The 13,085-nt window shown below is 38.0% G+C and overlaps 1 protein-coding gene across 1 annotated transcript in view; it reads left to right on the top strand.

Annotated features, from left to right (window-relative positions):
• EXOC6B (exocyst complex component 6B) overlaps nucleotides 1-13,085 on the top strand; it is a 705,989-nt gene that overhangs the window by 652,542 nt on the left and 40,362 nt on the right. The gene's annotated exons all lie outside the window — the stretch shown is intronic.

Below are 13,085 nucleotides of genomic sequence, written 5' to 3'. Positions count from 1 at the left end.
AAGACCCTCAGCTGTAGGTCTGTTGGAGATTGCTTGAGGTCCACTCCAGACCCTGTTTGCCTGGGTATCAGCAGCAGAGGCTGCAGAAGATAGAATATTGCTGAAGAGTGAGTGCTGCTGTCTGATTCTTGCTCTGGAAGCTTTGTCTCAGGGGTAGACCCTGCCATGTGAGGTGTGAGGTGTCGGTCTGCACGTAGTGGGGGATGTCCCCCAGTTAGGCTACTCAGGGGTCAGGGACCCACTTGAGCAGGCAGTCTGTCCGTTCTTAGATCTCAACCTCCGTGCTGGGAGATCCACTGCTCTCTTCAAAGCTGTCAGATAGGGTCATTAACATCTGCAGAGGTTTCTGCTGCTTTTTTTTTTTTTTGCTATGCCCTGTCCCCAGAGGTGGAGTCTACAGAGACAGGCAGGCCTCCTTGAGCTGAGGTGGGCTTCACCCAGTTCTAGCTTCCTGGAGGCTTTGTTTACCTACTTAAGTCTCAGCAATGGCGGTTGCCCCTCCCCCAGCCTCGCTGCTGCCTTGCAGTTTGATCTCAGACTGCTGTGCTAGCAATGAGGGAGGCTCCGTGAGTGTGGGACCCTCCTGGCCAGGTGTGGGATATAATCTCCTGGTGTGCCATTTGCTAAGACCCTTGGTAAAGCACAGTTTTAGGGTGGGAGTTACCCAATTTTCCAGGTGTTGTGTGTCTCAGTTTCTAAAGGGATTCCCTTCCCCCTTGTGCTTCCCAGGTGAGGCAATGCCTCGCCCTGCTTCAGCTCTCGCTGGTCGAGCTACACCAGCTGACCAGCACGGATTGTCCAGCACTCCCCAGTGAGATGAAGCTGGTACCTCAGTTGAAAGTGCAGAAATCACCTGTCTTCTGTGTCGCTCACGCTGGGAGCTGGAGGCTGGAGCTGTTCCTATTGGGCCATCTTGCTTGCACCCTCGTTATTGATATTTATATTGCCATTTCTCAAACTTTCTTATACTTCTTTTAATGAACATAAAAATATGATATCCTATATGGTATTATTTCAAATCATAAAATAAAACAATTTTATGTCTAATATAAAATAGGCTGGGTGTGGCAGCTCATGCCTACAATCCTAGCACTTTGGGAGGCCACAGCAGGTGCTCACTTCAGCCCAGGAGTTTGAGACCAACCTGGACAACATGGCGAAACCCCATCACTACTAAAAAAGATATGTGTGTGTGTGTGTGTGTGTGTGTGTGTGTATATGTATACACACAGAAGTATATATATACACACACACAGGCATATATATATATACACACACATATATGTATACATATACTTACATATACATATATATGTATACACACACACACACATACAGATTAGCTGGACATGGCAGCATGCATCTGTATTCCCAGCTACTTGGGACACTGAGGTGGGAGGATCACTTGAGCACAGGAGTTTAAGGCTGCAGTGAGTGGAGATTGCACCACTGCACTCCAGCCTGGGCAACAGAGCGAGACCTTGTCTCAAGTAAATAAGAGCAGTGATAATTCTCAATATGCTTTTTGAAACTGCACATATATTATTTGTTCCTTCCTCCTTTTCTCCCCAAGTAGATTCTGATATACATCCTTCCCATGAAAGAGTACTTGTACTCTTTGAAATCCATTTATTTAGTGTGTTTGCAATTTTGTACTGCTGATGTTATTTTTAAATTTTTTTCCTGAGAATTGAGTAGTATATATCTTCGTAAATATAGCATTTTTAGTCTAGTAGATTATTCCCTTCAGGTAAATATTTATAAGTGAAATCTTTGTGGTGGGGGTAGAAATATTTTTGTGATTCACAAGAGATAAGGTAATATTTCTTTCAAAATGATTTGTCATCATGCTATTTGCAGTGTAGGAGTGTACTGATTTTACCAAAACCTTGCAGAGGAGTTAATATTTTTAATTTGTTTGCTAATCGTTAGGTGTAAAATAGCAAAGTCTCATTGCTTTGTTGTCTATTTCCCTGATTACTAGCAAATGAAAAGTAGATGTTTATATAACATATATTTCTAATACCTTTTATTAATTTAATGCATACTGGCCAGGCATAAATCTCAAAAATCCTCATTTAGGTGCTGAAAAAAATTTGGAGCTTAAATAAACCAAAAAAGGAGAGAAATTAAACAGAAAGTGGCTGTGTTTATGAACAAGCAGTCTTGAAACATAAGACCATTGTGATAATTGGAATAGTCTGTATTTCAAAATGTCCTGCTTAATAGATGCCAAGTTCACCAACTAGCTGGAAAAAGACAGAGCAGTGTGTTTACCCCTAAGGTGGTCAGATAAGGCAAATCTGAATTCCTAGGCTCCACAATTACTCTCTACCCAAAAACTTATGCCCCAGTCCATCTGAGTGTTTGCATGAGAGATTCTGTCCTCCTGAAGTGTTACAGGACTCTTACTTTAAAACAAACAAACAAACAAACAAACATAAAACAGGCTTTCACTAGGTCTGAGAACCTTCTGTCTTTATAAATGTATTTAATAATAAATCAGAAACACATGTTCTTTTTCCAAACACCATTTTAATTCAAAAAAGCCCTTTTCATTAGATGATATATATACAAGGGCTACAGATTACAAAGGCAAAAAAATTTAATTTTAAACTATACAAGGATGCTTGAGAAAAAATCTTAACAGGATAGTAATCAGAGATGCTAACCCTTCTGGCTTGCTCTGTTTGCAATCTACCATTCATCAGGAATACTGTCTAGAGAGAGCCTGAAATGGTTTCATAATCTGTAACCACAAAGAGATAACTCAGATTTTTATCTTTTGTAAACTGCACTCATAACTTGGTGGTTTACTTACTTTCCCAAAGTCTAAGTGTGTATGGTCCGATTTAAAACAAGCTGAATAAGTCTTTGTGTTTTGTTGTTTTGTTTTTCCACTGTATTTTCTGAGTAGTGATCTCTCAATGGCTGTTAGCTATTGAAATCAGTCAGCCCTCATATCTTCATCTGCCTATTGGGCTCTTTCTACATTTTCACTGAATTAGAGCAGAGCCTGGTGACCAAGAAACAGGCAGCTGTGGTTTTTGGCATGGGATGGAGGGAGGGGTATAGATCAGAGAAGATGAATCTCAGAGACATACTGAACACAGATGCTATTGCTGCTACACATTTTTGGTGCTAGTGACTCACATATATAACCACTAATCTGTGAAGAGAGAGTGAGTATATTGCAAACCCTCGCATGAAAGTACTTCCTCAGTGCCTTAGCCATCAGCCTCACCTTGTTGCTTTAGTACTGAAGGATAATGAATACGTGAGATGCCTACCAGGAGAGTTGCCTCTGCCCAGTTAGGGTTCAGAGTAGCTTGTGATGAGTTATTTGAAATGCTGGGGATGTGTTAAATGAGATACACAGCTCATTGTGCAATAATAATAACATTTTCCACAAAAATGACCCATGTAGCCCACCAGCTGCATGACCTATCTCCAAAACAGCCCAGTACCAGATATTTCCTGAGGAAGATACTGGTATCCCATAAGGACACAATTATGAAACACTGTATATATCATAAGAAGAAAGGTTGTTTGCTCTCTCCAGCTGATGATCAGCTTAGCTTCTAGTCCAGGGCATTTTATTTGTTTTTGAGATTATCCATAACTAGGTATAGTGACACTCAAATATACAAGGTTTTTGTATTTTAAAATAATTAAGAAGCTTCTTGAATAAACTGTCCCTTGCCTTCAGCTCTGCCTATAAAAATATAATCGTTATATATTTGTTCTTGTGGTCTACACAAAAAAACATTTTCTCCCATACTTTAGGACCCACGTTTCCTGTAGAAAGGGTTTTGTGATCAATTGTGGACACACAGCCAACACTTTGAGCTTTTCCACACATTGCATTTTCCTACAGCAGTGCATAGTGGCAGTCATAGTATTCCCTATCTCTTCTAGGACTCACTATTCAAGTACCTAGAACACACCAGGTAGTGTGATCCAGCAAACAAAAGAACAGAAGTTGTACATATTTAAAAGAATCCCCATCTTCCCTGGCTATTCCACTGAATTCTCCATGAAGCTCTTACTGACTTGTCATGGTGAGTTCACTGGCCATTTCTCAGTGCTTCTGGATCTCTGCTCAGTCATCTTTCACCTTTTCCTTCATCTCCCTTGCCTTTACCCAGTTTCACCTCCTCATCTTGATGCTCTTAATTGGCTGGCTAATTCAGAAGAGTTTCTCCAAACCAAAGAGAAGACAAATAAAAGAATTTAGTCACAGAGTATTTATGATTTTCAGATACAATGTCAATCAAATAGAACATGATTTTAAATATTTCCTGGGCCCAAACCCTGAGCTGAGTATAGTGACCATTCAGAAGAAATTAGCTCTACCCTTGGGTAATTTAAAAGTTAATTATTCTTAGAGGATTATTCATTCATTCACTTATTCACCATATGTTTGCTAAACTTGTTATGTCCCAGGCACTTGATATACCTCAATGAACAAAACAGGCCAAGATTCCTGACCTCATGAAGTACAGTTTAGGGTAGACAAGTAAGGAAATAGATAAATAATAGATAAATAGATAAATAATAAGCATAATAATAATAAGCATAAATAATAGATTCTGTAGTTGTTGTTGTAAATAAGTACTGTGGAAGGAATTAGAAAGCAGAAGAAGGGAAAGGGATTGGAGAGTATGGGGATTTGGGAGGACAGGTTGCAGTATTAAATACTGTAGTCAGAATAGGCCCAATTGAAGTAAGAGATGACAGTACCTTGAAGGAGATGAAATAGGCAGATATCTGAGAGAATAGCTTTGCAGGCAGTGGGAGAGCCATGATTTATCATTTAAAATTTACTGGCATTTTTAAATTTAGTAACTAACGTAGATTCCTTTAAGTCTTATTTTTTACATGTAGAAACTCATTGTACCAACTGAGTATCAATCCTGGCTTAAAGTGGCTTTCATGTGAGACAGATTTTTGACAGAAGCCATTGTCTTTGTTTTACAAATTGGGAAAAGTAAGTCACAGAAAAGAAATGGGAACTAAATAAGGTATGGGAGAAGGATGAAGAGAAGTTGACTAATGTGTACAAATATATGGTTTGATAGAAGAAATAAGACCTAGTGTTCAATAGATCAGTAGAGTGACTATGGTTTACAATAATCTATTGTACGTTTCAAAATAGCTAGAGAGAATAACTTGAATGTTTCTAGCATACAGAAAAGACAAATATTTAAGGTGATGGATATCCCAAGTAAACTGATTTCATGTTTACAAAGTATGTGAATGTATTAAATTATCACCTGCACCCCTAAACTATGTACACCTATTATACCTCAATAAAAAAAAGTTAATAAGAAAAGAAATGTCTTTAGAGTCACAGAACTGAACAACATTATACAGGGTACAATGTTTGAGGTTAGTACAGCAGTAGTGTATTGTGCAGTTTGTCTTCATCGGTCCTTAGAGATTTTTTTTCTTATAATGTAAATTGATTTCAGATATTTTCTTTGATATGACATTGTCACCAATTTATGCAATATAATAAACTTGTTATAAAGCAAGTTAAGTGAATTTCATTGAAGAGACAAAATATATAACCTGAAGATCTGAAATACAAGTCTAGATCACTTTTTAGTGGCCAGAACCACACTGTACTTTCTTTGAATGCCCTGCAAATTATTAGGGTTGTTTTCTTGGAGGTCAGAGTGCCCATCTGGAATGTTTCTAGGGCTAACAATAGGAGTCTGCTTGTGATCATCTCTGCTGCCCCCAGGGGGCATGAGGAGGCAGCCCTCCTTCCTGTATTTTCTAGTTGCCTTGGCCAGATTCTAGAGAGCAACACATCTGCTTGGGCTCAACTGGGGGAGGGGCAGCAGAGATAGGACTTGCAAGTAGCAGGGCCAGCACCTAGGGGCAATTAAGAAAGGAGTATAGTCCTTAAAGGAGCTCAATCCCCTTTCTCCAGGCCCTGGAAAATACGAATGCCAGCAGATAAATTCACCTAATTTCCATCTATGGATACCTAACATTAAAAGCCTTAACATTAAAAGCTTATTAAAACATTTATGTAGTGTTTGAAATTTCCAAATCCCTTTACAATTGTTTATTGGTTACTTAATCTCTGCAGCTTCCCTGAGAAGCAAGTTGGTACTTTCATCCCCATTTTGGAGATTAGACACAAAAAGGCTAAGTGACTTACCCAAGGCTGTACCGTGAGTCAGGTTTCCAGTAACTTCATGGTACATGAACCCGTCTTCAAATGTGTCTCCACCAGCACAAATCGCTTAACCAATCTGAGCCTTAGTGTTTCATAAATACGTGGGATGCTAATGATCTTTGTACTACCAATTACAAAAAAAAGATTGTGAAAATAAAATGAGGCAAACTGAAAGTGCTATAATGACAGTTATAATTAGGTAATGGATTAAGGCAGAAGGACACTGCAGCCTCATTATTTCATATTTGGGGAGTGCTACTTGTTTGGGGCCAGAGCAGAAAAAAATGAAAAGAGAAAACCTATGGCTGACCCTCTAACAACACTAATTCCTTCCTCCCCCTGTTTGACTTAGCTTAGATTAAATAGAGTAGGGAAAAGAAGGAAAACAAAGAATAATAAACTAAATATTTAAAGAGTGAGGAAGGCTAGGAGGAGAAAATATGAAAGAGGTAAAATTGTGAGTTTTCAAGACTAGAATGACAATATTATAAACTGCTAATCTTGACATAAGACGTATTATATGAACTCAAGCAGTATTGCGGCATGGAGAGAGGGGCTTAAAATTTGAGAGCAGAGAATTCTTTAGTAGCTGGATTCTGCTGTCCAAACTATTGGTCTGTGTCCCAGATCTGGTAATGATCATTCAAGATCATATAGTCCTGCCCCCTTCCCCTCCTCCTTCCCCCTTGCTCCCTCTTGCCACTGTCTGAGCCAAGCTTTAGAAAATGAGAGCAGTAACGGTTATCAGTGTTCACACATGGCTAGGCACTTGATGATTGCAATCAATGTTCCCTTCAGCCTTCTCTTCTCTGGTCTTAGAAATCCCAGACCAATCCTTTATTTCAGTATTATCACGATGGAATGCCAGTGCCTCTTGTTGCCCATAGAAAGCAAGGTCCCCTGATACAAACAATCACAGGTACAATTAAGTTACTAAGACATTGGTTGTTATTTTCATTCTCTCCAGTTTTTTTTCCTTCATTCCTTTTTTTTTTTTTTTTTTTTAAGAAATGGCATATGGGCCGGGCATGGTGGCTCACGCCTGTAATCCCGGCAATTTGGGAGGCCGAGGTGGGCAGATCATGAGTTTCATCATGGCCAACATGATGAAACCCCATCTCTACTAAAAATACAAAAATTAGTTGGGCGTGGTGGCACATGCCTGTAATCCCAGCTACTCGGGAGGCTGAGGCAGGAGAGTCGCTTGAACCAGGGAATCGGAGGTTGCAGTGAGCCAAGATCGCCACTGCACTCCAGCCTGGCGACAGAGCGAGACTCCGTCTCCAAAAACAAACACAAAAAGAAACAGCATATTAAGAGTAGAGCTGATGGATCAAGACAATATAAAACTGGAGCAAGCAATGAGGGATAAATGCAAAGAAGAGGTTCTGGGAACAAATGAAAACTTAGCAATGTAAGGAACAGTGTCAGAAAACAGTGAAGAAATAAATCATTACTAATCAGGTTAAGTTGGTTAATTAAAGTGATTAGTAATTGTTATAAATACATACATATACATATGCACACATGCACACACACATATTGTGTTCTGGGACCCTTATTGAGTGGCCTCTTTATTCTAGGTTGAGTCCCTAGAAATTAAGATAGGATCAAAGAATTCATGAATATGCACAAATGCTAAACTGTAAATGACTTTATGCTTAGAATTAAAGTTTTCTAGCTACTAGAATAGTAAGCAACCTGAAAAATTCACCTTGCTGATGACTTGAACACTAAGTAGCCACTTTGCAGCCTTACTGTGCACATCCACAAATGCATTTATGAGGTATGGTTGACAAAAGGCTAGTATGTAAATTTTCTTCCTCTGAGTGTGCATTGACTTATAAACTGGCAGAACCTCCTCCTTTCATCCCTTCATCTCCCCTAATAGCATGCATTCTCCTTTTTCCAAAGAATCCTTCAGTGATCTGGAATAAGTTACTTAACCTATCTGGCCTTATTCTTTTCATCTGTAAAGTGGGTTTACTAATAAACCCTGCCTCATTACCTTTAATTATCTTGTTTGAATATAATTAAAATAATATATAAAAATGCTTAGTATAGTGTCTGGCACATAATGACCATATTAGTGCTATTACTTACTAAATGCTTATATGCTAGGTCCTGTCCAAGTTGAGGCACAAAGAAAATAAAGCATAGTTAAGGAGTCTTCAAGATACTCATCATCTTTTCAATTCCTGGAAGTTCCTAACTAAAAATGCCAGATATCAGTCCTTTGAAGCAGACTCCAAGAAGGAAGACCTGAGACATCCATATTCATGCTGTGATTGTCTTTGATCATTTTCCCTGACCTCTACTCTTGGGTCTGGCCCTCTGAAGGCAAATTTCTCCTGTCCTACCTTGAACAAGGAGGGCCCCTGTTTTGTAAGACCGTGTCTTGGCCATTAGACCAGAAGCTCCCCAATGGGGGAGTTTTTCTTTCTTTCTTTGTTGGCAGGCACTTGGCACATAGTGAGTCTTGCACACAGTGAGTGCTCTGAATGTACCTTTTTTTAATACTAGCTCCTTTTTGTAGCTGAGGGACTCTGTGTGGCAGAGGTAGTTAATACCCTGATTCTGTGCCACTGAGTTTAGTAGTCTGACTTGGGTATCTGTGCTCTACCAACTCAGAATATCCTGTTTCTTGACCCTCCTTTTTCAAGTAAAATGGAGAGAAAGTAGCTAAGAGGGAGGGATTGTGACGTTTAGGTACCAGAATTGCATAATTTTTTAACCTCCAACTGCTCCTTACCTGTGAATATTGGTATTATCAGGGCTGGTCTGCAGTGGGAAAGTAAGGAATAATAGTGGTATTTTATGGGAAACACACAATGTAAACCTTTAGTTCACAAAATTGGGCTACAGAATAGGAGGGGGGAGAATACCTTGGTTCAGGCTACCTTCTTCTCTTACCTTGGTTACTATACCTTTTTTTTTTTTTTTGATATGGAGTCACCCAGGCTGGAGTACAGTGGTATGATCTCGGCTCACTGCAACCTCCACCTCCCAGGTTCAAGCAACTCTCCTGCCTCAGCCTCCCAAGTAGCTGGGATTACAGACGTGCACCACCATGCCCGGCTAATTTTTGTATTTTAGTGGAGATGGGGTTTCACCATGTTGACCAGGCTGGTCTTGAACTCCTGACCTTAGGAGATCTGCCATGGTCTCTCTAATGCCAGTCCTGTCTGCTGAATCATCATGTCTCCCTCTCCAAGATCCTCTAATTCTAACTCTTTTATGACACTTACTGCTTTCTACCTTGCATATAGAACCATGTGTGCATATCATGTCTTTGCTAGATTAAAAGGATAAGAAGTCACTCTCCTGCAATTTTTCACCCCCTTTAATTATCAGGGGTCATTCTTTTATAAACTACACAGTCCATACTAGTCTATGGAATCAGTTGCCTATATTCAGTTCCTTGCTTTGTCACATGCTAGTTGAAGGTAACCTTTCAGTGCCTTAGTTTCCTCATTTGTAAAAAGAAGATAATAATAGAATTGGTAGAGCTACTGTGAGGATTAAATAAGGAAATAATACAGACAATACCTGACATGTATAGTTAGTACTCAATAAGTATTAATATGGACAATACCTGACATAGATGGACAATACCTGACATATATAGTTAGTACTCAATAAGTATTAGCTGCTAACTGCTGTTGCTGCTGATACTGATGCTGGTGAGTCATATGACAGTGTCCTTCCTCATGGCTTCTTCTTCGTGGTTCCTTCACAGAACCTCAAGGTTCTATGCTTGCTTCCAAGGTGATAACTTCCCCATAAAAAAGAGACTCATTCTTTGGTCCTAGGTATGAGTAGCTGTTACAATATTAGCTCATTAAAAGCAGGATCTATTCTTACTTTACTTTGTATTCTATGAGATATAAAGTGCTATGAAAACAGATATTAATTAATGTCTCAAAATTTATTTTTCACATCTAAAAACTAATACATGCTTATTAAATAAATTCAGAAAATATAAAAGATACAGTTCTAAAGAAAGAAAATTACCTATTGTCATACTACCCAGAGATATTAACTGTAAATATTTTGATGTATCTCCTTTCCTCACTTAATAAACACATACACACACACATTTTTTGCATAATTGAGCTCATGCTATATATTCTTTAGTATGTGTACTATATACTGACTATTTTAAGAACATTTCTTCCTGTATTTTTACAAAAATTAAAATTGTCATTAATGCACTATAAATTACATTAGCATTCCCCTATTGTTGGATGTTACCAATTTTTCATTTATAAATCTATAGTAGTCGTATTGGTATATAAAGTTTTTTAGCTTACCAGATGATTTAGTACAAGCTATCAGGAATAAAATTACTGTGTCAAGAATATCAATGACAGAATACGAGATGCCTATTTTATTTTAGTTTTCAGCATCTATTTTCTTCCCTCTTTTGAAAATTGAGTCAACATTTGATTAACACCAACCTTACATAATTCTAATTTTCCAGTAGTCCTTAGCATTTATATATTCAAAAACTAAAATGAAGGGTGAGGGAGTCTCTCTGTAGAGGAATGGCCTGGCATGGGATGTGGGAGTCTGGGCAGGAAGAAGAGGATGTCTGTGCATGAACTGTGCCTTACAGAGGTGGAATTGACGTACATAAGAATTCATTCTTTGTAGTGTAGTGCTCCGACAAGTGCATACATTCATGTAACCACCATCATAAGCAAGATATAAAACAGTTCCATCACCCTAAAAAATTCTTTCATCCGCTTTGTATTAAAACCCTTCATCCACTCCCAGCCTCTGAAAATCACTGATCTGTTTTCTGTCCCAATATTTGTGTCTTTTCCAGAATGTTATATAAATGGAATCATACAATATGATTCTCTCTGGCTTCTTTCACTTTGCATAATGCATTTGAGATTCATCCATATTGTAGCATGTATCTGGAGTTCATTCCTTTGCATTGTTGAATAGTATTCTGTCGTACAGATAGACTACTCTTTGTTTATTCATTCACCAGTTAAAGGACATCTAGGTTGTTTCTAGTTTTTTGCAATTAATGAATAAAGCCATTTTAAGCCTTCATACATAGAATTTTTCTGTGAGCATAAGTTTTCATTTAGCTTTCATACATCCATAGGAGTGGGATTGCTGAGTTGTATGTTAAGCCTTAATGAGAAACTGCCAAACTGTTTTCAAAAATAAATGTACAATTTTTTCAAAATTTGAGCAACTCTCATAGGTATGTGGTGGTATCTTATTGTGGCTTTAATTTACATTTCCCCAGTGATACTGTGTGTCTTTTTGTGTGCTTATTTGTCACCTGTATCTTCCTAGAGGAAGTATCTTTCCAAATCTTTTTACTATTTTTAAAGTTGGGTTATTTTTCTTGTTACTGAGTTTTGAAGGTTCTTTTTATATCCTGGATACAAATCTTTTATCATATATGTGACCTGCAAATATTTTATCCCGGTCTGTGACTGTTTTTTCATTCTCTTTTAAAGTGCAAAGGGTCTTAATTTTGATGAAGCCTAATTTTATGAATTTTTAAATTTTAGATTGTGTGCTTTATGGTATATCTAAGAAATCTTTACCTAAAACCAAGTTCATAGAGATTTTCTTCTATGTTTTCTTCTAGAAGTTTTACAGATGTGGGTTTTACATTTAGGTATATGATTTATTTTTAATTTTTGTATATGGTATGATGTATAGTTTGGAGTTGGGTTTTTTGTTTTGTTTTTTGTTTGCTTTGCTTTTAGGTATATAACTGTAGTGGACTGAGTGATGGGCCCCAAAAAGATGTGTTCACATCCTAATCCACAGATCCTGTGAATATTACTTAACAAGGCAAAAGGTATGATTATCTTAAGTATCTTGAAAGGAAGATTTTATCCTGTATTACCCAGGTGGGCCCCAAACACAATCATATATATCCTCATATGAGAGGAAGAGGGATTTTTGAGACACACAGAAGAGAAGAAGGTAATGTAACCACAGCAGCAGAGATTGGGATGATGTACCCATAAACCAATGGGCCACCAGAAGTTGGAAGAGGCAAAGAACAGATTCTCCCCAAGAACCTTCAAAGGGAATGCAGCCCTGCCAACATCTTGATTTTGGACTTCTGGTCTCCAGAACTGGGAAGGAATACATTTCTGTTGTTTTAAGCTACTCAGTTTATAATAATTTGGCATAGTAGTCACAAGAAACTGATAAAATGACTGTCCACTTCTTTCAGCACCATTTGTTGAGAAAGCTCCCATTTCTCCATTGAATTGCCTTTCCACCTTTGTAAACCGGTGACCACACATATTTGTTGGATCTACTTCTGGACTGTCTACTCTAGTACATTGATCTATATGTCTTTCATTTTACTAGCATTACTTTGTTGTAATTACTGTAGCTTTATAGTAACTTTTGAAAACAGATAATGTGAATCCTCCAACTTGTTTTTATTTTCAAAATTTCTTTCCATAATTTCTTTGCTTTTCTGTTGTAGAATCAGCTTGTCAATTTCCAGCAAAAATAGTCCACTAAAACTTTAATTGGAATTATGTTGAATCTATAGGTCAGTTTGGGAAATCTGACATCTTCATAATCTTGAGTCTTCCAATCCATGAACATAGTATATTTCTTCATTTGTTTAGGTCTTCTTTGATCACTTTCATCATTTTGTAGTTTTTAGCATACAGATGTGGCATGGAAGTATTATGGTTTTTGGTGCTGTTGTAGATGGTGCTTTAACAAAACTATAGTGTTAGGATGGATTTTTTTTCTATCATAACCCCGTATCCTGTGATCTTACTAAACTTATTAGTGTGAGTAGCTGTTTGGTAGACTTTGGGAGTATTTTCTACATAGCTGACCTTGTCATATATATATGTGTGTGTGTGTGTGTGTGTGTGTGTGT

Source organism: Mandrillus leucophaeus, unplaced genomic scaffold (assembly GCF_000951045.1).
Source record: "Mandrillus leucophaeus isolate KB7577 unplaced genomic scaffold, Mleu.le_1.0 Scaffold216, whole genome shotgun sequence".
In the NCBI taxonomy this organism is placed as follows: domain Eukaryota; kingdom Metazoa; phylum Chordata; class Mammalia; order Primates; family Cercopithecidae; genus Mandrillus; species Mandrillus leucophaeus.
The sequence above is the reverse complement of the archived record's forward strand: the minus strand, read 5'-3'. Positions and strand labels throughout refer to the sequence as shown.